This window comes from Furipterus horrens, unplaced genomic scaffold, assembly GCF_987537825.1.
Source record: "Furipterus horrens unplaced genomic scaffold, mFurHor1.1.pri manual_scaffold_1, whole genome shotgun sequence".
Lineage (NCBI taxonomy): Eukaryota > Metazoa > Chordata > Mammalia > Chiroptera > Furipteridae > Furipterus > Furipterus horrens.
Window position 1 is genome coordinate 19,707,083 of NW_028327171.1, and position 27,395 is coordinate 19,734,477.

Here is a 27,395-nt window from a genome sequence, read left to right on the forward strand (position 1 = left end):
TGCATTCATGGACAGATCAAGTTTATGTGAGAATCTGCTCCTCCACTGCCCTCAATCTCCATATGAATTGTTAATAAAATCTCAGCCTGAAAGCTCATCACCCCAACAGTGGGGAAGTCATGCAGAGAATCCTCTAGTTCAGAAAAACAAGATTTCTTTATCTTTTTCATCCTTTGCCAGCGTTCGTGGGAATCCTGCCATGTAACCTCCTCCTGAACCAGCCTCTCCCCCGCCCGCCACCCCCGTACCCCAACACCCCACCTCTCTCCACAAGCCTCTTGGTCCCACCTGATCATCAAGGAAGGCGGGAGCTAAAAGACAAAAGAAGCATTCTGACACCCACAGCAAATCTACCACACCAACTTTGCCTATGCACTAATTTGCTGCTATAAAAACCTTCAGGCAAAAAGAAACATCAATGCTGAATCTTTTTCCAGTTTGTGTCAAACAGCTGGAAAGACTTTCCCAGAGCTTTATGACACCACATGAACTAGAGAGCCACAGATATAATAAAAGGTCACATATAAAGAGAAGAACAGAGTCATACCCTAATTAACTTGATATCTCCATGCAAATACTGGACAGGAACAAGGCTCGGTGTATGTTGCAGCCAGTCTTGCGTGGATCTTGCTACAGGCTAGCTGGGCCTCTTGTTTCCTCTGCTTTTGCCCCTTGCAAACTGTTTTAATATCGAACGCTTTTCAGTGGGATGGGCTGATGAACGAAAACATGAATTTCCTGCTTGCCCTTTAAGGTGGGTTAAAGGGAGTGCTAGCAATCAATTACAGAACAAAAGAACAAAAAAAAAAAAAAAATGACTTAAGAACCTAAGGAGTAAATGTGTTACATTCTTTGCTGTCTATTTTTTAAACTAAGTGCTTCATTTTTATTCATTCTGATCATAAATAGTAAACAATATCTATTTTATTAAAAAAAAAATGAAAGTTTATCCAGTAGCTCCTAAAAGAAATATATTGTTTTCTATTCAAAAACTCTTTAAATGTACTTCACTTCCATTTCAACTTCATAATAATTTTACAAGTAATACAAAAGTTTGAAATTGTGTCCGAATTTGTTCTTCAGATATTCACACTGCTTTAATATACTTAGGTATATTTCAGAATAAAAAGTGACATTTTCAATCTTAATGAACGTTTTGTTCCTATTAAATCTTTGTTTCCTCATTTATTTTGGTCAATAAAACATAATTAACTTATAAACTCATTGCACATAAATTGTTCCAAGCTATCTTTTATTTAACTTTCCTGTCCTATGACTGCATATGTCCAAAATATGAATATTGTTTAAAAATAAATATATCTAATGCATACATAAATTAATGTGTTTTGACTAAATATAACACAAATTTTTATTACCATCAATCTAGAAGTTTCATTAGATAATATTTGAGAAGATAAAAATATACAAACACACACAGAGTTTCTGAAAAACAAAAAAGTAAAAGGAATACAGAACAACAGCTTATCCACTCACATAACCGAAACAAATAAATGTAGTATATCATTCAATTTATTGAAAACAAAATCTCTATTATAAATAGCACATTCATTTGCCTTATGTTTATACATATCACTTTCGTTTGTAAAACATAGGAATCAATAATTCAAAGAACTCTCTTACATAATATTTAAGTCACAGAAGTTTGATAAAGTTTTAAAACAAAACTAAATTTAGTTTTACATTAAATATCCCAGTGCCTCAATGAATTCTATTTAGATATTAAACTTCAGAAATTCATTAAAGACACAACAGAATTACAAATGCAAAATAAAGTTTAATATTCTTTAGCATTTATGTAAATTATTATTATAATTAATATGTATTATAGTATTTCTTGAAGTATAGAAATTCCGCTGTTCTTCAAAATACACCTAAATTAAATGAATTTTTATATAAAGTCAGTAATTCAATGAATGTTAGACATACTTGCAAAGTTATGTAAATATGTGTAAATTATTTTAGGAAATGGAGAATTATATGAAATATAAATTTCCTTGTTATGTAATTACTCACTAAGTTAATTTTATAATAATGAGTTTATTTTTTAAGCAAGGCTTTGAGAAACTGAATAATTTTTATTGATATGACTGAGTCTTACTGAATTATAATATCTATCTCAAATATTTTTTGTGTTCGTTTACTTCCATTAATTGCTGAAGGACTAGTAATATTTTAGCACAGAATTTGTATTACCAAACCTCAATTTCTATTGTGATAGGTTTCCCTGAGAAGCAGGAATTAATGGTTTTATCCATTGCCTTTAAGGGTTTGCTTTTAAAAATATGTGTTCTCAAAATTTTTGTGTAGTTCTAGAGTAGGGCTCCTCATTCTTTTTCTATGTAATGTGCATGTTACTGGGAGGGTAGCAACAGAGAGAGGACCTGTTTTTGAGAACTAGCCTGGAGGTGGTAACCAGGTGAAGCAATTAAGAACTCTAATCTGGATATGTGTATTTACATTCAGAATATAGACAGCAATGTGGTTCCAAATATGAGGAATAACAAGGCTTTTACACACTCTGCAGATAAACCCAGAGGCAAGTTGAAGCTTTCATATTGCTATGGACTGAATGTTTGTGTCCCTTAAAAATTTATAAAATAAAGCCCTAACCTCCAGTGTGGCTATTTTCTGTAAAGGGACCTCTAAAGAAGTAATTAATGTTAAACGAGGTCATATCGTGAGGGCCCTGATTTGATAGCATTAGTGTCCTTATACGAACAGATACCAGAGGTCTGTCTCTCTGTCTCTCTGTCTCTGTCTTTCTCTCCTTCTCCCTTCCCTCCCCTCCCCTCTGTCTTTCCCTCTGCGCCCCCCCCACCCCCCTGCACATACATAACATTGAAGAAAGGCCAAGTGAGGGCAGAGGGAGTAACTGGGTATCTACAAACCAGGAAGAGAGCCCTTGCCAGAAACTAAATTTGCTATTACCTTGATCATAGACTTTCAGCCTCCACAACTGTGAGAAAATAAATTTCTGTTGTTTAAGTCACCTAATCTATGGCATTTTGTCATAGCAGTAGGGCAGATAAGCATACATATTAGAACCAACAATAACAATGGCATATTGGAATAAATCCAGAATTGCATTTTAAAGATAGCTCTGCTTTACCTGCTCTCTCTTCCCTTCTTGCAGAGCTAGGTGAAATGGATGAGAATCTGAATTTGTATCCCTGCTTCTGTTGTAAGATGGTAAGCCTACCAGCCAACAGCTGGACAGCTATAAATCTGTCTTTAACAAGCATTATTGATTCCATATCTAAACTAGAGAGCATACTGTTTAATTTCTCATAGGATCATTTTCCTTCAAAACAGCTATGTGAGGAAATTATCTATGGTATACTGAGGAAGAGCATGGATTTTAAAGTAAAGGCCTAGGTACAGATGAGCTTCAGCTTGTTCTTGACATCATTTGTCTCTTGGCCAGTCCAAACGTCAGTTTCTTGAATTGAAAAATGGGAGTCACCTCCCTGATGTCAAAATGTTGTAAAGTGTAGGTACTACTAGTAATGGGGTACATATTTACATCATGACTATGATCATTATCATTATCATCCCACTTTTCTAGGTACCTTAAATTTCTTTCAGTTTCAAGGGACTATATATGGATTCAGTTATTCTTTTTAGAATTCTAGCTTTGTTGACCTATTTTTAATGTATAACATTGTAAGATATTTAAAGTGTACATTGTGGTGATTTGATATACATTTACACTGTAGAAGGGTTCCCCCAATCTAGTTAATCTATCACCTCATGTTTATTTATATCTGGGTTGTGTGTGTGTGTGTTTATGAAGATTTAAGTTCTACTTTCCTAGCATATTTCAGTTATACAATACAGTGTTATCTACTGGAATCACCATATTTTACACTAGATCCTCAGACATCATTCAACTTACAGCGAAATGTTTGTATCCTTTTACCAACCTTTCCTTATTTCCCATCCCCAGTCCCTGCCATCACTCTTCTACTTTTTGTTTTAATGAGTCTTCTTTTTTTTGAAGATTCCAAACAACAGCAATACCATGTAGTATTTGCCTTTGTCTGCTTGATCTCACTTAGCAGAAGGTCTTCCAGGACTATGCATGTTGTTGCAAATGGCAGGATTTCCTTCTTTCTCATTGCTAAATAATATTCCAAATCATATCTCTCTATATCTATATGTACAGATAGATAGATATAAATAGAAAAAAATATTTTTATCCATTGATATGTAGGCAGGCATTGAAGCTTTTTCCATATCATGGCTACTGTCAATAATGCTGCAATGAACATGATAGGTAGGCATGTCTTTGATATTCTGTTTCATTTCCTTTGGATATGTACCTAGAGGTGGCACTGTTAGATCATACAGTAGTTCTATTTTAATTTTTTGAAGAACCTCCATCTTGTTTCCCTTTGTGGCTGCACCAACTAACACTCTCATGGAGTCAGAAAATCTTAATGCCGTCCTAGAATCACCTTCACAGAATAATGTCTTGATATCATGCCTGAAAAGTTCTTCAAAATTCAGTATGAGAGGCTTTTGTCCTGATGCTAGATGTTTCTGAGGTCTCTGTTCGTTATGTGATCCTTTAAGGGTGACAGGCCTGAGGCTTCCGCTGACATTCCCAGGTGTATGTTGTTACCACATACATCTGGCTTTAGGCAGCTGATGCTAGATAACAATGTGACTTTTCTGACTGGCACACTCCCACTTTTTATCCCTTCACTCAATCTTTTTGCTTTTTCATTTCTCTCCGCACTGCTCTTTTGGAATGTCCAGATTTGGGTAGAGAATTCACATATTTAGAAAGATGGATTTAGAAAGTCAAAGGCAGTTAAAACCTTGGGACTCTGGGACCAAACTGTGAAATTCATAGAAAGCAAGGCCACTTATTTATTGGCTGTGTGACCTTGGACAAATTGCTAATCCTTTTACTTGGTTTCTTCACCTGTAAAACGGGTGTAATCTCAAAGGATTAGGGTGAGGTTTAAAGGTGTTACTACTCATCTGCCAGAAGAGTGTTTCAGAATGTTAGCGGCTATTAATACTGTACTAAAATAGGCACTGTGTGTGTGAAAATGTGTAACTTAATCAAACAAAACAGAAAAATCTTGATTTATCATGATAGATATAAAGAAATACAAGCATATGAAGTTTCCCTAAAATTTAGTTGGTGGAATAAATCAACATATTAAAGAACATTTTAAAGAAAAATAAAGAAGACTTTTGACAAGTCAGCATGTGATTAGTTTATAAATGTACAGACAGTAGGGTGAGGTTTAAAAGTTCTCAGAGAGATATCTTTTCTGTTAGGAGACCATGTTAGTGAGTTATTTCTTATCTTCTGATAATGGAACAACATAATAGAAAACAATATGCTTCTTTTCACTTAAAAATGGAAGTTTAAGGGAAGTTAAAGATCTCTTTTAAAAATTTGAAAAACTATTATTTGAGTCATAAAGACTGAGCAGTTATCAAAATACTCATAATTGTCAAAAACACATCACAGCTGCATGTTCTATGTGGAATATTGTGAAGCAATTATTTTTGTGAAGCTATTTAAATACTCCATGGAGCTATATAACAGAAGATATTCTATTTCTGTCTTCTCTGTTGCCATACATTGCTTTTAAGGTCATTATGAAGATTTTATGTTTCATCTGCTCTGGCTAATAATTTAAATATAGTCCTTTATTCTAATTAAAATAAGAAAATGTTACATGTGAAATATATAAAATGTCAAACAAAACATATAAAATCTTATTTTATGTTATATTCATGCTTCTACAGTGCATAGCATTGAAGTGAGTTATTTGTAATAAAATTCTAGGAGCTAATTTGATTTTAAGATGCTATAAATATTATAAACAAAAATGAGGTCTGATTCTTCTAAATTGGAGCTACTGAATATGGACCAAAATGATTAAAATCATGCTAACTCAATATAAGTATACTTCCAAAATTGTATTGTTTATCATTACATAATATATATATATACTTGCCATAGTATAGTTTTACAAAAAAAATTGTAGTCTCTAATTTCCAACATTAATGTCGCTGTGGTTTTATTGAACATTTGATACTTTGCAAAAATAAATGCATCTACCAAGAGGATCAAGGTATTAGCTTAGCTAAACACAACATCAAAAGTTACATGCTGCTGTGGAGGAGAGATTGTCCCATGACGCAATTGCCACTGTACCCCTGAGCTAAACCTGGGCCAGAAAAGGGAGATTGCTTACTGCAACCCCCCCTTTAGGGACTGTCTGAATGAAATGGAAGTTCATTCTGAAAGAAACCAGCACCCCTCCCCTGACTCCTGCTATGTGCTGGTTCTGGAAACAGCCCATTGTCCTGACCTGGTCAAGCATGTAAAGTAATTTCCTGTATCTGGTAGCATTCACATACTTGCATCCATGACTATGCCCCACTTTACCATATATAATTGTTTGGCACCTGTCAAGTGGCACAGGGATTCATTTTATCTTGTAGCAGCCACCGAATATGTTCCTCTTATGTAAGTTTCTCTTAATGAACTCTACTAATCAGCAGACTTGGATGGCCCAGCCTCTTTCTTCAGTCTTTCCCTGACCTCCACGTATTCAGGTAGACTTGTAGTTCTAGGACTTTTCCTTTGGTCTGCGTGTACTAAGAGCTGGATAAAACCCAACAGCGGGTGATAGTTAAGACAACGGTTTTTCCCACACTTCAAAATGAATATTTTACAAGAGATTTTTTTTTCTTATTTTGGAAAATAAAAACCTCTTGAGTTATGTTAGAAATATTTTGAATGTGGCTGTTTCCAATATGTATTTGTCAAGAATTCTACTCTTTTATGTTTCAATATGTTGACAGTTGAAGAATTCAATCACGTACTTGTTGCTTATTCAGCTTTATTTAACTCTGGAGATGTTTGCTCGCCAAGGAGTCCCCAGGCCCTTGGACTTTGTGCACTTTGTCAAGAATAAATGGGAATCAAGTTTCAACAGGCTTTAACAGAGAGTCCAGACAGCTCTATTTGAGTCTATGTTTGGCAAAACATACTCTCTTACCCTTAGTTTTCAACTACAATCCAAGGTCTAAATATGTAAAAAATTCTTTAGTCAGAACTAAGGCAAAATCTACAGATTATGGGGGGAAAAGCATGGTTTACAGAGAGCAATTACAAAATATCATTATTTTTGTGAAATATAAAACTTAGTGAAATGTGTGTTACATATATATTGTGTATAATAGTTTATGGTGTAACTCAACAACGTATGTGAAATACAATAATATAAGATAATACAAGATAACCAGTTGAAGTTAATTTTAAGAAATAAAGGAATATACAAAACTAGTACAAATGGTAGTATAAATGATGCCTAATTTAATAAGAATAATTTAACAAGTAAAGCATATCTAACATCATTATAAAAAATAATCACAGCTAATATTTAACACAGTTAATATTCTGAGAACTGTTGATTTTGTAAACATGATATTTATTCAGCTTTTTTTTATTCTTCTTTTTTTTTTAATTCAGCTTTTTAACTATTGTTTCTTCCATGGATATTGTGTATAAATTATTTACTTACAGAAAAAGACAGATAAGACATAATAAGATATTTGCCTCAGATAACAAGAGCATTATTATCTTTCCCATATTTAGAAGATGTAAAAAGTGAAGTTTGTAGTGGTTAAATGACTTGTCATGTATCACACAGCAAGAGATAGAAATGGGATATTAATCTGTTGTGCCTATCTTTTCATAACCCAAAATCTATCTTTTCATAAACCTGATGAAGAGATAAGCATTACCAATTCAAATCCCGTTGTTTTTCTTATAACAAGGTCATGCTAATTTATTCATTTTCCTGTGTTCTCCCACCCATTTGTGTGTGTGTGTGTGTGTGTGTGTGTGTGTGTGTGTGGTAAGCATGAAAAATTACTTGGAATAAAAATATTTTCTTTCTATTTTAGCATAATGATTCCTATGTTCACTTTTATAAACTTCTTGGTTTCTTTTACATGGTTTATTAAGACCATGAATCTTAAAAAATAGTGTGATTTTTATAAAATGAAGGGCAAAGATCATTTAACAAGAAAAAGCCACACATTATCTAAATCTTTTTTCAGCATATAATATTTTTGTTCAAGGAAATCTCTCATTTTAATTACAATACTTTCAACAAATCTTGACAAAATCTGTTCTAAAATACCTTTTAACATGGAGCATGAATGAGCATGCTAGAACACTTGGAAATGTGAGGATCCCAATACTAGGACCACTAATAGCAGTGCTACCCTGTGTGGTAGGGCATGGTAGCAAAACATCCCAATGTAGCTTTAGGTTCCTTAGAAATATAGAGCCATAGGCTGCAGAGTTCATTGGAGTTAGAATTGGTGCTTTTCTCTAAAAAAGTTAAATACAAAAAGTTTTGCGCCCTAATCTATGACTCAAACCCAGTTGAGACATTTTTCCAAAATGAGATTCAAATTCACTGTTGTAAACATCAGAAATGTGCTTGCTAAGCATTTGTAGAACAGTTTCTTGGAATGTCACCACTTGAAAAAAATAAGAAAAATTTGTATGCACAGCATGAGCCGAGAGCCACTTACTTGATTCAGGAAAATAAAACATCTTCAAAAGGCTAACTAATGATTTATTGGTTTCATTAGCACTCATTCCTTATTTTTTTCTCCTGATGCTCCCTATTTACTAATATTCAGGGAACTATTACATTTTCTTCAAATTTGTTATATATCCTGCACTTTCTAACAATTGTGAAACATATGTTGTTCTACTTGTACTGTAGCAGATATATATACTATATTTTGTCGCTTATGTAATTTTTATGGAAACACTTGTTTTATCTTGTTTACTCAATGGAAGTACATTCAAATACATTATATATTACTACCTACTTTTTCTTTTTTTTAAATTTCTTTTTTATTGTTGTTTTATTACAGTTGTCTCAATTTTTCCCCACTGCTTACCACTGCCCACCCCCCCAGTCAATCCCCACCCCGTTGTCCATGTCCATGGGTCATTTATACTAGTTCCTTAACTAGATCCTTCCCATTCTTTCCCCCCTTCTCTCCCTCACCCCTCCCCTCTGGTCACTGTGAGCCTGCTCCTTGTTTCCATGCCTCTGGTTCTATTTTGCTCGTTTGTTTGTTTTGTTCATTAGGTTCCTGTTTTAGGTGAGATCATATGGTATTTGTCTTTCACTGCCTGGTTTATTTCACTAAGCGTAATACTCTCCATTTCCATCCACGCTGTCATAAAAGAATGGCCATCATCAAGAAATCAACAAAGAAGTGCTGGCGAGGATGTGGAGAAATGGAACCCTAGTGCACTGCTGGTGGGAATGCAGGCTGGTGCAGCCACTGTGGGAAACAGTATAGAATTTTCTCAAAAAACTAAAAACAGAACTGCTGGGATTAAACCCTAAGAATCCTGAAACACCAATTCAAAAGAACCTATGCACCCTTATGTTCTCAGGGAAAAAAAGCATTTATGGACATGCATACAGTGTTACAATGTCTGGGTTCCAGAGACCTTCTGCAGCCAAAGAGTGTGTCACATTAAGGACTCCAGTCATAAAAGTTATTTTGCTATACAGTAGCACTTGTGAACACCATTCTGTATGAAAGCCTGTTGGAATATCAATACCATGAGCAGAAGGTGAGTGGACAAAGAAAGTCAACACAGAAGGATGATGAACAGATTTCAGTCAAGTTTCAAATGAGGTAATCAATAGTTTCATTAAGAGTGTTGCAACGGGATGCCCTGAGATTGGGTTGGATGCACAGCAACTGAAGCCTAAGATCTAGCACAAGGGTTGGACGTAGGCATATGGAAGCTTCAGACACAATGAAATTCCAGGATCTAACCTCTGGGATTCAAATGGTAAGACATTAAAGGAACTAGTGATAGTCTCCCCTGAAGGGCGCAGAACAAGAACTTCTGTGGCCTGGCCAAACTGGCTGTGCCCAAGGTTAGGCAATAGCACCTAGGAGGAAACTCGGGATGATTTCATTGACACAGCAGCAATAACGGGAGAAGCAGCTGAAAATGTACTCCCCAGAAAAAGTTAGTTGTGCATGGAGTTCAGAACTTGTGTTATCCAAAACAGCTGGAAATAACAATTGCAGTGTTTCTCAAGAACCTTATTGGTTATCCCAAATCAAAATGTCTTTTTCCTACAATCCTTGGAATATAATGAAAAATTATTATAACCACAGATTACTTAGTAGTATAGCTATATATTAAAGTGTACAGATTCTGGAGTTGGCCTGCATAGGTTCATGTTTCAGTTCAATCAATATCTTTAGACCTTACCTTCTGTACTATATTTACAAACCGGTAAAATAGGAATGAAAATAATACCCAATACATGGGAAAGTTCTAAGTTTAGAATAATGACTGGCACAGTGTGTGTTTATTTAATGCCATATATTTACATTTTGCTCAGTAGATTACTTTCATTTTAAGTCTTTGGAATGGCTAATTATGCATGAAATCTCAATTTTCATATGTTTTTATCTGCTAACTCATGTATTACTAGACTTCTGTTCTGAGTCTTTGGGACCTGGATTCTGAGGCACATGATTTTCCAATGATAGAGGAATTATGCCCACCAACTTATCATCCCATGCTGATAACAACCCACATAGTCCGTATGTCAGCTGAGTGATTCGGAGACACAAACAAACTATTTATTCTGTAAAGTGTTTTAAAACATGTTTGAAAGGAAAACATGTAAGAGGCACAGGCAGTCTCATTACTCTAGAGTCACAGCTTATACTTGGCAACAATTAGACAGTAGACTCTCTTAGAAAGTAACACATTTTCACAAGAAATTTTCTTAAAATTTTGTAACTAGAACACAGGCATAAACATTTTAAAAATTCTGAAGCAATGACCATCTCTCTGCAATGAATTATGAAAATTATTAGTTTCTATGGAAGCTCCAGATACAGTAAGAGCTACAGGAAATCAAGTCCACTTTTTTTTGGTTTTTGAGCACTGTTTTGCCATCATTATACATTTGCTCTCCTCATTTCCCCGCATAAGAAGATTAGACAGTTGGGTGCCCAGCTAAAATGCATTCTATGTTGGCCACAATACTAATATGAACTAATTTTATCAAATAATAATTCCAATTAGAATAATGACAATACATTTTCTGAAGGAAAAAAGTTATCTTTCTCTTTCCCGGCAGGGCTATTAGTTCAGGTGAGATGTATGAATAGATTTAAACTAGTTCCATCAGCAAGATTTTAAAATCACAAACATGGTAATATTTCCTATAAATATTGAAGACCAAATTTAATTCATCTTTTTCAAGTTTTAAAGGGAATTTTAATCCTGAGTTAAAATATTGCTTTGCTATCTCCTTCTGTGTTTATGGTCTGTCATGAAAAACTAATATTTATATATTGCACATTTTTTCAATTCTATTTCCTGCAGCATTTTAATCTGTTTGTAGGAAAATTACCCATTTGAAATTCCAATTATTTTTTCTTCTTTAAAATGTATGTTAGTTTGTTTTATATGTATGATTTATTTGCCAAGTGGGTTATGATATTCTAACTGGAAAAGTAATTTTCTACATGATTTTGAAATATAGCATCTATAAAGGTACAAGATACATTTTAATGGTTTAGTTAAATATTTCTGGCAGGACTCATAATTATAAAAATATGAAACTGTTCTGATTCTTTTATAATAGAATTAACACTAAACACAAAAATGTTTTCTACATTAGATACACATTATTAGTAATAGATTTATTTCACTTGTCATATGATGAGTTACATCTATTTAATAGCTTGGCATTTTGTAGCAAAAATACAAATTTTGCACCATTTAAAAAAATACTTCCAAGTAAACTTTATGACAGTACTATAGTTATTGGAAATCTTAAAAATCATCAGTAATAATTGCAATAAGACATATAATAAATAATAATAATATAATGATATAAGGATTTTTAAATTTGAAAATTCCTAAGTATAAGAAGATAAAACATGGAATATAAAATATAATCATGTTAACCAATTAAGTAATAACACTGAACTTTCTTAAAATCTAATTCATAGGCACAATTTCGTCTTTTCACATTTAGGTTCATATAATGTTGCTTATCTAGGTATGGCTGGCTGGTGTGTGGACATACACATACTCAAGATTAATGGTGGGGCAGGTGGAGATAAAAGCATTTCTTTTTCTTACCAGAAGGTTGACGTTTTATAACCTAAAGCAAATATGCTATGTGTATTTCTATGGAAATACATGTGTCTTTAACTCTTTCAGATATCCTTTATTTGAAGATACATTTAATTTGCACTTGAGAAATAATAAGGAAAAATACAAACATCCAATTGGACTTGTTGCTTTAGGTGTTCTCACCTACAGGGCATAACCCAACTGATCGTCAACGAGCCATCCAGTCAAGGTAGGCAAGAGTCATATCTGTTGTGCTCACAACTGTATCCCCAGCAGGTAGCAGGCCTCTTAAATGGCATTTCATAAATATTTTGTTAATATAGTAAAAAATCACTGAATGACTAGATGGCCTTATATTCAATAATTCTGTAACAACCCTTCTTATATGATAAAATAATAATATATATATGTGCATATAGCATCATTTAAAAGAAAAAGTCCTCATATCATTAGATGTCTGCAAATCTAACACAGTGGAGAATGTAAACTTTTGGACTTGGTTGCCTCATAGATTTGCACTCAAATTTCTGCACTGTATTCAAGAGAGCCTCAGTTTTTAAATATGTCTGGTTTTTAAAATCTTCAACTGCAATAAAGGACACTCAATCAATCCCCTTCAAATTGTTATTAACAGAATTAAAGAATATAATACGAAGTTTATAAAAGCCATTTGAATGGCAGATACCTTTTCCCCTCTGCTATGTTACATATCCACATCAATATTTCAAAAAAATGTCTGAAATTTAAGCTATTTAACAAAAAATAACTAGGAAAATTCGTGCAAAATTTGTTTTCAAATAGATTAAAAAAACTGATATAGATTGTAGAACATTGTTTAGTCTATTTCCTTATTTGTAAATAGGCCATTTTACTAGCTATAAAAATTCATCCCTTTTCTGTTCAAAGATAGGCAAATAGACATACTCTGCCTTTTATTATTGTTCAGAAATAATGTTCTACATTAAATTCCCTTATTGGTTATCTATTGACAGAGAACACAAGTAAAACGTCATTCCACTAAAAACAACAACAATAATAGTAGTAATTTTGAAGACCAACAATTTGTTTATCACTTTTTCTGTTGAAAAAGTCCCAATTAATTTATTCTTTTCTCAGTGGAAATGTTTATGCTTTCCCTTGATACTGTGAATTTGATGACTGAAATAATATCTCCTTAAATATTCAATCACTTTATTCTTAGTAAAAATCAAATTAATAAGAGCCTTTGGTTTTTCTAAATTTATTTTTTTTTCCAATTTGACATTACCTGTTATAGTCCAAAAATTCAGTTAAAGTTCTATGAATTGTTTCTCCAAAGAATACCCAGTGCATGGTGCTTAAATCCACCCCAATATTAATTCATATTTGGTTTTAAAATGAAGATCTCTCCTTCCTGGTTGCTTTTATTTTAGTCCAGATAGTGACTATAGCCTGATGATGATATTCTTGAAACTTTTCTTTTTGAATAATAATTTTCCCAATAAGATTAACTAAATCCTTAAACTCTTGTAGGTCAATGAAATAACTCCATAGCTGCATAAAAGTCTTCAATGTCTCTTGCTTTCCTAACCTGCAACCTTATTAATTCCTTTTTTTTAAGGAACTACTATATGAAAAAAGTACTGTGGCAAATTAAAGGCATTTTTTCCTGACACCAAAGGGCTTAAAACTAATGGATAAACCACAATCGAAGGCAGCATTTCACAGTGTTTTATAGAGGCATAAATTCCCTAGAAAATACTAAAGGTGTCTCCAAAATCGAATTTATGCAAAAAAAAAAAAAAAAAAAACCTACCACATTTGTTTCTTGCTTATATTATGTTACCTTAATGACAAACAAACAATTCAGGAAACTAAATGCTGTCTGGAAAAATGGTGGACAATCAGATAGATGGAAGCTGGGACTTTAGATATCTTCATAGAGCAGAGCCACCTACCTGCTCTGGACAACCTACCTTAGTCAAGAAATTTACGTGAAGTAGAAATAAATTTCTGCCTTATTTGATCCATTATCTGTGGGTGTCTTAATCACTGCTGCTTAAGGCAGCATGAAGTGTGCTTTCTAATAACCAAAGTTCAAAACTTTTCAGCTGATAGAATTTTCTTCTCTGTTGCAGCTCCCAACTACTGCATTATAGTCTTTGTGGCCCTAATGTGATTCCCTCTTTCTTCACCTGGAAAATTCCTTCTCCAAGCTCCATTATTACATCCTGTGAGAAACATTCCCCAACTCACTCAGCCAGCTTTTCATTCAATCCACTTGGCTCCCCAAAGACATGTTATCTGATAAAGGATCCTATGATAAAATACAATTTTAAGACACATAGCCTCAGAAAGCTTGAGAAAGGCGGATTTTGTTTAACTCTTAACTTTTTTATTATGACACTTATGTGATATAAACTGCAGCATTTCATGTAAATTAAGTACAACCCAATTTACCTGAAGAAAAACTAAGGCCTAACAAAAGAAAAACATATTCGTGTCCAATTGCTCACTTTAGTAGTGTTTAGGATCAAAAGGCTATCTTGTAAGAAAACTAAAATAAAAAAACTTGAATAATATTTCTAAATTTAGAAGTACAGGCTCATCTGTGCCTAGAGTGCAAGTATTCTGTCTAAGCCAAGAGCTCATATAGCTCATACATCATTCAGCATCTCTACTTAAAGAATGGGTAAACTTAGCCGTGTCAAATTACAAGAATGACCTATGCTTTGTCAAAAACAAAAACCAGTCCTAAAACTGCTTCTTAAATTCAGTTCCTTGTTTAAATTAGCAGGTGTCTACTACATACACATGGCATGTTTAATTATCAATAATAGAAGCATATTTATTTTAATATATATTATATATCACATATATACACACAAGTCTATATACACACGAATCTATATACACATATAGATACATATATAGTATCTATATTCATCTACATCTATCTATATATATATATACATACACATATATTTAAAGGTATTAATGCTATTTCAGAATTAGTTGGTACTTTGCACTTAACAAATCTTTCCAAGGTTACATTATAAAAAGAAAGAAAGAATAACTACTTCAGCCAATCTTGAACAAAGATAAACCTCTGGCTATCTAAAAGTCTAGGACAACACAACAATCCTAAACTGGAAAAAGTAAGAGAATATTATAGTAAAAAGAAGGCAAAGAACTTTTTGAACAAATTTGGGATATGCACGTATCTGGCATAGAAACTATCTAATTCAAAGCACTGTTAAAGAATCCTTAATTAGTAAGAGACCTTAAAAATGTTTTGGTTAACATACAAATCTTAAGTTCATAGATCATCTTCTGAAGTACTTGGGGCCTCCTATTCAGGACTAAGCAAAAGAGAAGTTTTTTCTGTAATTTAAAGTTGAACAAATAATTATAGTTAACATTTTATTTTAGGGTGCTTTCTTTGTGTTGGCATTGCATCAATTACCTTATCTCCAATTTCTCCAACCTACAATGCAGTAATTTAATTATTCTTCCCTTTACAGAGGAATAGACTAAGACTGCAAAAGATTAATGATCTTGTTCAGGATCTTGTGCCAGTAAATGTTGGTGATTGGTCTAGCTCCAAATACCACACTTTCATGCCCTATCTTATATTACCACCTGTGTTTACACATAGTAACATACATTATACGGGGCTAACATTTGATAATATTAACTACACTAATACTTTTAAGGGCTCATTTCCAAAGACTGAGGGTTTTAATGGTATATACAATTATTAAAATCTAAAATACTTCTGTTGTAATTTATAATTAGGTCTTAAGTGTCAAATTAAGCAAATTAAAATAAAGTTCTACCAAACATAAATTGCATAGAAAAAAATAGTATCACTTCATTCTTAAACAGGATAAAAAACTAAAAGAGGCTGAAAAGTTCCCATTTGCAAACCCAGTCTAAAATACCTTTATGGGAGTTACTCACACTTTACAGATTTTTATATAGTCAAAGACTACATCACGTCTATTAAGGTGGAAAAAATTGCAACCCTTGGAAATAAAGATTTTATTATCCATTCATAAATTTCAAGTTTACAAGAGATCTGGAACATGCTATAGTAACCAGATCATGCATAAAAGGGGTGATACACTCAGTGGATCATATTACTTTAATTAAAAACCTGCTTTGGGTTACTTCAGGTTGCAGAAATGCACAGAAATAGAGGTCACAAGGGAAGATTTATACTGTTGATATTACCGCTAACAGAAATCTTGCATAATATAAAGATTGGTTTATTTCCATGTCAGAAAGCAATCAATATAAACTAAATGTGAGATGTACAATACTTTTATTAGAGGGAAGGAATTGTGTTTCCATTCATAAAATTCCTGTAAGGGCTGACTCACTAGTTCCTATTCAATCACTTCCACAAATGTATAAAATTTTATCTGAATGTAACCAATGCATGCAGCAACAGAAATTATTTTACTTAAAAAGCACATGGGAGGAGTCCCTCAGTGAAAACTGTATTTTAAAATTGTTATAGAAAATACCATTGACATATTCCTGGGGCAGGAGGCAACTAAGAGAGTTAAACATGTGGAGTAACTCTGCAAATATGAGAGCCAGACCAAGTGGAAGAGGGAAAGGAGAGCAGAAATAGGTTTGCCTAGTAAAAGAGAATCACAAAAATTAGAAAATTTTGTTTTTATCCAGGTCCACTGGTAGCTAATAATACTCATTACCCTGGGATATAACTTTTCACATTTCACTCATTAATTCTCTAATTCTCATAGCAACCTTCAGACAGGCAAAAGACAGATAATATCATCCTTGTTTCACCATATGGAAATAAGCCACAAGAGCTCAATGGTCGCCTCATTGTTTATGCAAAGTTACAAATACAGAGTAGACCTTCAAACCAACAATAGCTACGTCTAGTCAAGTATCCTTTCTGAATAATAAACTGTCTCATTAACATAGTCCAACCTCAAAAAGAAAAAAAGTTTGTATTGGAAGTGAAAAATTAACCTTTTCACCTTATGATCTGTAACAATAAGAAATTAGTTTCAAGTGACCAATGGAAGGTCCAAGGTACGAGCAAGAAATATTCCTCATTTCTTTAATATTACAAATGAAATATAGATAAATATAATATTTATTATTGATCATAATATGAGTTATGTTTTATTACTCTATTATAACAGTCTTTCAATTATCCATTTAAGTGAAAGTGGATTAAGATCAGGCCAATTTCTTATTTACAATTTGAAAATAATAGACAATTCTACACTGGAATTAATCATTTCCCTGCATTTAAGTCAATTCCAACTTCAACAAATACTTATTTTACATGTGACATTACCCCATTACATAAGAGGAACTATGCAAAGAGATAGGATAAAGAGGTATCATCAAAATTACTATTCTCATTAAGTAACAGTTATTGATTCTAAAAGAGCTATATACCAGTTAATTAATATAGATGACAAGTTAACAAACCACAGAAAGAAGCATTCTATGCAAATATTGAAGAAAGATGGCTATTTCTATAAATATTTTTAATCACTTCAACATTTCTATCCCTAAGACATACCTCATTGTATTCTCTTTCTTCCTAGATTTCACCTCAATTTCAATAAGGTTGATTAATTTTTCCATTTGTGAATACTAACTCTACTACTTTTCTTTGATAATAAACCATGTTGATAGGATAGTTTTATTATGTTGATAGGGAGGAGTATATGATACCAACAGTTATTTTCATTCTTCAACATCATATACATGGAACTTTTTGGAGGATCTGCTTATAAAATTAAGTGGGCTTGCCATGAGATAAAGACCTGGTACCTTGGTTGGATGCGCGGTCCATGGCAATCTTTCCAGGAAAGGGATGAAGGTTGTTTTCCTGAAAGATGGCTAGAAGGGACCTTAAGGCACAATGGAAAACCAGAAGGACTTGGAAAAGACATGTGTGTACAGGCAAGGCTGAATGTTAGGTATGTGGTTCAGCTTCTGTGCCCTGAAGGGCAGACTGAAGGTCACCCTAAATGTTCCTTGCGTAAGTTCCAGGAAAGCAGAACTAAAGATCATTAATGATCATTTTCTGCTCTTGTTGTATTTATTCAAATGAACAGGATAAATTAAAAATGGACTTAATGCAGTCCCTTTAATGACAAGGAGGGTAATCTTAAGGAGAAAAATCGTGATTCAAGGAAAATCACAATGCTCAGTGGTAGACTATAAAGTAGTGCAGCTGTCTTTAAAGTTTATCTTCATTTAAAGTTTGTTTTGATTTAAAAATAAACTATATCTGTGGTATTATCAAAGATATTTAATTTACAGGCAAGAAGAATGTCAAATGCCTTGCAACGGGATGTCTTTCCGATAAGACAGTCCTGCAGATTTAGACACTTGTATGTGGGTTATGTTACATAAATTAACATGTGTTTTCTGTTTTCAAAGGGCATAAGCCTATGATTTCATTAACTGAGTGATTGTCTGTACGTATAGGCCTCACTTAATCCTGTCTGCATCACTGCCTCCTGAGACTCAATGGTTTGGCTGAACTAAGTGGCTTGGTTGGTGAAGAATGGCGTGGTCTGTGGGCTTCACTTTAAAACTGGTTTCTCTTTTCTGTCCTAATGGCTTGGACAGAAAGAACCCAGAGGTCTGAGAGGGGGGAAACCTAAACTATTTCCCTCAGCCCAAACTAAGTATAATGGGCAAAAGGGTTTTGGACAGGTGAGATGTACCTGGCACACCTTCCCCCAAAGAAGCCCTTATTTTCCCTAATGTGGGACATTGAAAAATTAATGTCTGTCTTTTGTCATCTAGTGGTTATAGATTGAATGATGTCTTTTAACCCTGTTGCCAAATCTGTTGCCTCCAGAATACAACAAGGATGCCAGCCTGTTAAATCAAGCATGCCATTTTCTGGGGACAGCCAACTGACCTGGAGTCTGCACGATCCTTCCCCATTTGGGAAGGCCACCCTCCCCTCCACACCCCACCTCTTATTAAGGATTTCTGGACCCAAGTGTAGGTAGGACGATGACCATGTCCAGCTTGAAGCAGCTAGAAGAGCTCGAGACCTTCGCCCATTATCCTTTATAAGATTATAAAGGGTCTTAAGTCTGAGAGGGAGGGATTGTTATTTTTTATTGTTAAAATAATTAATTAATTATTTATTTTTTAAAAAAAGAAGAAGAATGTATTAAAGGGTGAGGCAGGAGAACTTGTATGTACGACCCATGGGCATGGATTTTGGGGCGTTGTTGGTGGAGGGGGGTGCTGGGCAGAGGGGAGCAAAGGAAAAAAATTAAAACTATTGTAACAGTATAATCAATAAAGTATACTTAAAAAATTAAGTGGGCTTACTTATTCTAAGATATATGACATTTACTTTTCAAAATGAAAAAGTAATTATACTTATTTCAGAAAAGTTTAAAACTGTCAAAGTTATAATGCAATTTAATCCTTTAATGCAAATGTATTTTCATTACTCAAAAATCTATCAATAGAAGAATCATTGTTATTCTTAAAACTCAGCCTCATTATCTGGCAGGAATTTAAGCCTGAACACAAGACAGTATGACAAAAGTCACCAAATGTTTTCATAGAATGCAGATATCACACTAATGCATTCCATCCTCATAGAAATTCCATTATATTCTATAAGGTTCAAAAATCTGTTCCCTATAGAAATAGAAAAATTATTGGAGTTGCTGACCAATGGACAGAAGATAGTCTCACATTATAAAAACAATTTGTTCTTTTTTTCTCAGAAATACCATTCCTTGTCAATAATAGGCTCTATAATGTTTTGTGCTTCCAAATTTTTAAAAACTTTATATTTTCTAAAGTTAAAATAGTATTGAAATGTACAAGGAAGTAAACAAGCCATCCATATCATACAAATTTCTACTATCCATTTTATGAGTATTAGTATTTTCTAAAGAAGAATCCTGTTAGTGAGGTCTTTTTCTACTAGGAGACTTGCTCACTGTAAAGAGCTCAAAAACATATTTATTGAGAGGTAAAAAGTACAGCAAAATATTTTAAAATACCCCAAGTCCTCGTGAAGAAATACAGAGAATTTATATTTCAGACATCTTTCTATGCATGTATATGGATGGATGGATAAATGGTAAATGATATCTTTATGAATAGTGAATCATTAGAAATGCTGTTTTTAAAGTATTAGATTTAATTTCATGGGTTGTAACAAAAGAATGAAAGTGAAGACTGATGAATTTTTAATATTTCTTTATAAAAATATATTTCTTTAAATCTTTTTTGTTTAAAAATTGAAGTAGAGACTATTATGTTAAGTGAAATACGACAGTTGGTAAAAGACAAATACCATATGGCTTCATTTATAACTGGAATCTAATGAACAAAATAAACTAAAGAGAAAAGTAGAACCAGAGTCAGGGAAACATGGAACAGACTGATAGCTGTAGGAGGAGATGGGGCGGGGCGGGGCGGGGCGGGGCGGGATGGTGCAAGGAAGGAGAAGGGACTAGTCAAAGAACAGGTATGACAGATGCATGGACATGGACCACAGAGAGGGGACTGACTGTGGGCTAGCAAGGTTGGCTGGGTGCAGGGGGGCAAAAGGAGGAAAAATTAGGACAATTTTAATAGAACAATACAAATAAATAAATAAAAATTATAAAAATATTAAGAGGTAAAGTCATTTTTCAAATACTGACATAAGATAATGTATTAAAAATGTGCTCTCAACTAATTCAAATTCTGTAAATACCCTTTACCTAACTAATTTCAAAATAAAAGGAATTCTATGTTTTCAAGATATTCTAATTTTAATTTCCAATGTTTATTTAAAAATCAGTCAAGGAAAGGAATTATTTTTAAGAATGACCTTGATACTGATACTATATTGATGATAGAGCTTTGTTTTTAATCTCTAACTCCTCTGAATTTATAGATAACATGCAATTAGGTTACTCTATTAAAATGAATTCTGTTGAAATTATAGATTCACCTTTTAATTGATATATTAACTTGCAAGGTGGGAAGATAAGAAAAGCAAAATTGGAGGCATGAATACTGGAATTGTACAGAAAAAATCTCAGAATTTCTTCCATTTGTCAGTTGATTCAAGCAGTTTATCTATCACCTGACTGCTTTCTTCAAACGCACCCGACAGTAATTTAACACAAGAACAGGTAGCAGAGCCTCCCCCATCCAGAACTTATGTCTCTCAAACAATGGTCGTATATTGGACCTCAGGTTACTAAATGAGGGAGGAAGAAATTAGCTGTGACTTGGTGGGATCCTCATTTAAATTTCATATGTTCTGATTCAACAATTATGTATTTTGATTCAAAGGGTGTTATGGTTTTGACAAGCTATATGACACTCTCAGCTACTTGCCCAGAAATGTGATAGTCACATTAAAGCTCAGAATGAAATAACATGTCTGGCAAAATGGATAACCTGTGACAAAACAGCTCATTGGGAAATGTCACATTGTGCTTATGAATCACCTATCATCAGACATGCTTAGTACCCAGGAGGCTACTGGTATCACCAGAAGAACATTCCCAACCAAGAATAATTCAATTTCTCTGAAAGTAGCTTTCAGAATAAGCTTTCTGACTGTCACAATTAAAAGCATAAGCTGACTATCAGATATGCTACTATTACAAAATAGCCACTTGCAAATAAATAATTGTGTATCATTTATAAATGGGTTCTGGAAGTATTTAAGGTAATGGAGAAACAGATTTTTAACTATTGTTGGAATAAGACAATACATAACTGCACCTTTCATATTCTGATCATGCAGGATCAGCACGTGGAGGAGGGAAGCACAGCTGTACATGATTCCCCTTTCTTGAGTGGCGTGGGTTCCCAGAGGAGAGAGGACACATTGATCTCTGACAGGACGATTGCCAAAATCAACAAACCCAGCCTCAATTATCTTCAAGATATCAATAAAGGAGATCGCTACTGCATACACTAATATCATTTAGGGGTGTGTGCTTGGTCACAGGAAGGCAAAGGTATGCACAAAATCTCCCAAGGCCAGGAGAGGTATAAAAAACTAAGTTTTGGATGGCGCTATAAAGAACTTAGTGAAGTGGTAACTCACCACCCCTCCAAAACATACACATGCTTGATTTAATGTCAAATATTAACTACAATGAATCAGGCCATGATTTAGAACTGGGCAATCTATTAGGTATATTAAAAATGAAAGGTAGAACTTATTCCAAATATGTTTTAATGCAGTTGGATTAAGAGAAAAAAAGGTGAACACATTAATATCCATTTTGAATATCAGCTTAATTAAAAAGCAATCTGGAGCAAGGAGGGATTTAAGACATCTTTTTTAAATGGTCCCTTAGTTACCATAGATTTGGCCAGATGAAATATTTGGAACTGAGCACTTGATATTTTCATAAATTATTTATAAATATCTAATTTTTATAAAAGAAATAAAAAAGATAGTCAAAATCACTTTAAATATTAACTTCGTGTAAATTTAAGGATGCAAAAGGCTACAGTGAAGTTTTTATAGAGGGTTTATCTCTTCATAAGAAATCCATTAAAACTTGTGAGGTTTGTCTATTTTTTTAAACGGCATCCTAAAAGCAAATTTTAAAAAGCTTTTAAATTTTATTCAAATGTAAGTATTTGACAAAGATAATGAGTTGGTTAAAAAGTTACTTATATTTGAAAATACTTTTCTGACAAAACTATTTAAATCTATTACCATAAATTTAGTATCCTGATCACTTATGCTGGAGGATATTTGCTATAAAGCCTACAGTTAGCTTCCCATGTACTTTTAATTATCTTTCCTGTCTTTAAAAAAATGTACTCAGCTTCAAAAATGACTTTGTTAGTTTTAAAAATACATAATCATTCAAGAAGGAATTGAAAATTGACCCTACAGTTTATAGAAAAGGCTTTTATGTGCCAGCTCAGTGCATTCTTTAATTTTTTTTCAGATTTGTAAATCTGTTGGTAGAGGACATGGGAATGTGGTAACTGCATCGATATAAGTGTCAATATATTTTATATCTTTCCATTTGGTTTAATTTGCTGACCAAGATACAGTAAAAAAGGTTTTCACTTACCTTGCTCAGTGTTTCCATTTAGGTACACTACCCCTCTCTTTCTTTTAAAATTATCTCAGAAGAAATAAATTCATCTTTAGTAAATCAAGATTTATTCCTTTCCGGTCATGCGATTTCACAATACAGCTTTCTACCTTACAGACAAAGACAATCAAATCAACTAGACTCAGCCATCTGGAGTTTAAAACCACCCAATAATGAAATAACTGTTAAATGTATCAGTCTAGCTCTCTGAGTGGCATTTTCCCCTTGTGTCATCATGCTAAGTACCCAGGGAAGTAGCCATCCCATAATTTGAGACATCTAAGCCTGCAGGCAAGAAGTAGATAGAAAGCAAATGAAGTTTAAAATACGGAAAATTGATTAGAGATAGAATTGAATTAACACCTAGAAATTAGATTGCTTATTTAATTATTTCATTTAGTTTTCATTTTCCTTCAATTACTTTGCAATCTTTTGTAATAAATGAAGCCAAATCATAGGGAGAAAAAGTTTTGACATTAGATTTTTATAAAATTACACCATTACGTGAACTAGAAATGTGAAAATGTCTAGTTCACAATTAACATTTTTTAAGCACATGATTGCAATTTGAAGAAGGCTCAGGTAAATAAAAATATTTTTCTAATGATTTTGAATTTTTCTCATTTTTAATGTAAAGAAAATACCAAGTAATCTAAAAATATTTTTGAGACAAAAGTATTTTAATAAATCAATATCAACTGACACATAAAATATTGTTGCTGAATGTTTTAAATGTGAATATTAGAGACAGACATAAATATATGTGATTTTAGGGAAACAAAATAGAAATAATAAGAAATACAGTAGAATTATCACACACTATTAAAAAGTATAAAAATAAGATTATTAGGTCAAAATTACTGCCACTGGGTAACTTATGTTTATCAGTATCAAGTGAGTCATCTGAGGCCATATAGAAAGAGATTTTGGTATCTAATAATAAAACATGGATGATGAAAATTTTTACTTTCCCAGGACCAATACTGTGAATTGAAAGTGTACAGAGGCGAAGGTAGGGAATTGTTCTTAAGCCTATTATGCATGTCCTGCCTATATTCCTAACTATGAATAGAGTAGAGTTTAACTGAGAAGTCTCATGAGAGATAAAAAGTACAGCAAAATGTTTAAAATACCGCAAATCCTCATGCAGAAATACATAGAATTGATATTAGGGGAACTTCATTTCAGACACCTTTTTATGTATGCATATGGATGGATGAATGGTAAGTGACATCTTTTTGAATAGTGAATTATTACAAATATTTTAAAGTATTACATTTCATTTCATGAAGTATGACAAAAGAATGCAATTGATGAATTTCTAATAGTTCTTTATAAAAATATAATTTCTTTAATTTTTTTGTTTAAAAATTATAAAAATATTAAGATATAAAATTCTTATCTTGTGTTTGAAAATCTGAGCTCCATTAAAGTAATAAACTACATGCTATTTGACAAACTGATATTGAAGACAAAAGAAAAATCTATTAAGTAAAAGAAATTACTCAAATAATGAAAAAATGTTATGTTCCATTTTCTGATGTGAAAATATAATTTGGAAATGGATTCTATGTTTAACACAGACAAGAGGTGTTTTTAAATGTCCTTCATGATCTGTTGTATTTTCCATAGCTACTGTGTTCATTTTCCATTAAGACTTTGTGCATATATCCTAAATATATGTAGCTTTGCATTCTTTTTTTTTAACCTTCATCTTTTTCAAAGATTAAGGTTAGGATATATAAGAAACACAACAATCGTAGTATATATACTCCAAAGTATTACTGATATTTATTTAAATATTTAAGTCTGATGTGTAATACATTTTTCAAGTAATGTTGATTTATGCATCATGCACAGTTACTTTTACATTTTATAGTGGAAAATCTCTCTTGAGAGATTTCAATTATTCTCTTCAGAATAAATATATGCTCTCAACATAATACAGGGTGGGTATATTTCTAGGATAGGCTCAAAAACACCTCAACCTATAAAGTAACCAAACTATGGTTTAAAAGGAATAACCAACTAAGTTGAACTCTTAATGGATTAATTCCAAACTTATCTGAAACTTATCAGGCTTCCAGAAAAGGGTTTGAATCCTGCCTCCTCCCAGCCCATCCAGGCTTGCTGAGGAAGATGCCAGTCAACTTGAAAACTGTCTGTTACATGCCACCTCCCTTACTCCTCATCCCAGACCACTGTAGAAAAATTTAAATCATTGGAGGTGCCAACAGTGATTGGAGTTGTGCAGAAAGAAAACAGTTGAAAATTCCCATATTTCAGTATTTGAATACTCGCTTGCTCTCGGACGAGGAATAAGATGAGGAATAAGATCAGTCACTCAGTTGTGGAGCAGTTGTGACTTCAGGACTCCCTGCAAGTCAGTCAATACATTTAAACTGACAAAAATACCAATAATTAAAATGTTGGAAATTTTCCTTGGTTTGTCACCATCTTTCCTCCACCATTATAATCCCAAGATTTAACTTGAGGTTTTCACTTTCCCCATTAGTTTAGACTCATTTATGACAGCCACTGGCACCCACTCCACTGGCATTGACTGGACAATGCGTGCTGTGAAAAATCAGGACTCTTTCTTCTAAGTAACACAGTGTACCGAATCATGAATGCTGTGCATAAGAAACAAATGATACATTCTATCTTCATTTATATCAATTGTTTTGAGAACTTTAGGTACCTTTACCTTGGTGTATACACCAGTTGTAGGAGACAATTCCAATTGCCAACGCAGTATAAATTCTTCCTTGTTTTTTCTTGTCAAACCCTGGCATATTTGGGGACATCAATGTGCCAAAGTAAAATTATTCAATGTCTCATCTTCTCATAGAGTCAGAGAAAGGCAAAGTGCCATGGTTCTGGCCAGTCAGGCATAGGTAAAAGCGGACAACTCTTCCCAAATTTAAGGTCAAAGTGCTTTTTGCCCATTTTTTTGATCCTTCCTTCCTGGACAGTCAATATGAGGCTATGAGACAGGCAGTGACCATCTGCAACAGGAAAGAGCAAGCATGACAGTAAACACCTCCAGTGCGGACCACGGGGCAGGAAGAGGGAAGGTCTGGAGTCTACAGGTCATCCTGAGCCTCGCTCAGATCTCTTGCAGTGGGCGACAAAGAAATGTGCTCTGTTTAAGCCACTGCTACTTTCATATGAACGTCTAGCAAACACATGGACTGTTTCTAAACATGATTTACTATCACTCCCTGTGATATTTAAAAACATTAAACATGCCCAATGTACTGTTAAAGAGGAAATACACATGTAAGACAGAGGTTATCAAGCATACTCTGAGGCATCTTTAACTCTCAAATATAACGTTACTATAGTGGCTTACTTCAAGCTATTGAAATCATAGTTTATGAAACAGAAAGCGGGATAATTTGTCTGAAAAAATATTTTTATATGAGTGGAAGTTGGAAAGATATAGTCTAAACTCTAGAAGTACCTAAAATTTTTGCTACATTTCTATTGTTTGTGGTAATAGCAGGAAAGCACAATAGCTCAAATCTGAAGTAGTAACAAAGAGGAAAAAAGTTGCTGACCGAAAGATTGGTGCTCAGGTTCAAGAGCATGGCAGTCATGAAATATTCGTTTTCAAAGATACCATTTTTTAAAATAAATAATATGCAATTTGGTGGAGTTTAGAATCACTTTAGTTTTTTGCTAGATAAAAGTCATGAATTTGTAACAAAAATGTCTAAAATTTAAGTTATAAACAACTTTAAAAATGTGGTCCACAGGTTACCTAGATCAGAAACATTTGGGGCAACTGCGAAGAAATATAAGTTCAAAAGACACATTAAAGATGTATTTAAAAAATCCCAACTTCTGAAGGTGGAACACAGGATTCTTTTTTTTTTTACTTTTTAAAAAATAATTTGCTTTGGTGATTCTTCTGTTCACATTTTTTGAGACTCCATTCAATCATAGTGGACACAGCGAAATCTTAAATTCCTTGACTTACAGTTTACAGTTGACTTCTAACACAGGCATAAAATTTAGTATAAACCTTGGGACTAATCAAATACTCAAAATCAATTTCTTCTGTATTTGATTTT

The 27,395-nt window shown here is 33.3% G+C and overlaps 1 long non-coding RNA gene across 3 annotated transcripts in view; it reads right to left on the bottom strand.

Annotated features, from left to right (window-relative positions):
• Window positions 1–27,395, bottom strand: part of LOC150020733 (uncharacterized) — a 448,609-nt gene that overhangs the window by 268,752 nt on the left and 152,462 nt on the right. The window lies entirely within an intron of this gene.